General features: G+C 41.4%; 1 non-coding gene across 1 annotated transcript; it reads right to left on the reverse strand.

The window, feature by feature from the left end:
* Positions 1–209: 209 nt before the first annotated feature.
* On the reverse strand, positions 210–350 carry LOC111662092 (U4 spliceosomal RNA). The gene has a single exon (XR_002761286.1). It is a non-coding gene; the product is annotated as a U4 spliceosomal RNA (small nuclear RNA).
* Positions 351–382: the final 32 nt, after the last annotated feature.

Genomic DNA, 382 nt, shown 5'->3' on the forward strand with positions numbered 1-382 from the left:
ACCCAATCAGTAGAAAAGAAGTTGACTCATTTACTGATGAACTCCTTGATCTCCCATGAAAGAGAAATGAATTCCACAAGAGTGAGGCCACTCTCCCAAGTGGCCTAAAAATGAGGGATGTTTCCCTTCACAGCCACATAAATGGGAACACCAAAGAGCTAAATATCATGCATCAACTGGAAATTTGTCATCAATACAGAGTTGAAAAGTCCCTTCAGAGACCAACAAAAATTGCCACAGCTGACTGTATTTCAAGTCATCCAGGTGGGGTATTGGGTTAAGTTTTCAACTAGCAATAATCACGTCTCAGCAGAACTTCACAGACTATGAAATTGCCCCTGCGAAAGAGTAAAGAGAGCAACTACCAGTTTACAAATGGAGC

This window comes from Seriola lalandi, unplaced genomic scaffold, assembly GCF_002814215.2.
Source record: "Seriola lalandi dorsalis isolate HSWRI2012SDOR001 ecotype SW California unplaced genomic scaffold, Sedor1 jcf7180001999935, whole genome shotgun sequence".
In the NCBI taxonomy this organism is placed as follows: Eukaryota; Metazoa; Chordata; class Actinopteri; order Carangiformes; family Carangidae; genus Seriola; species Seriola lalandi.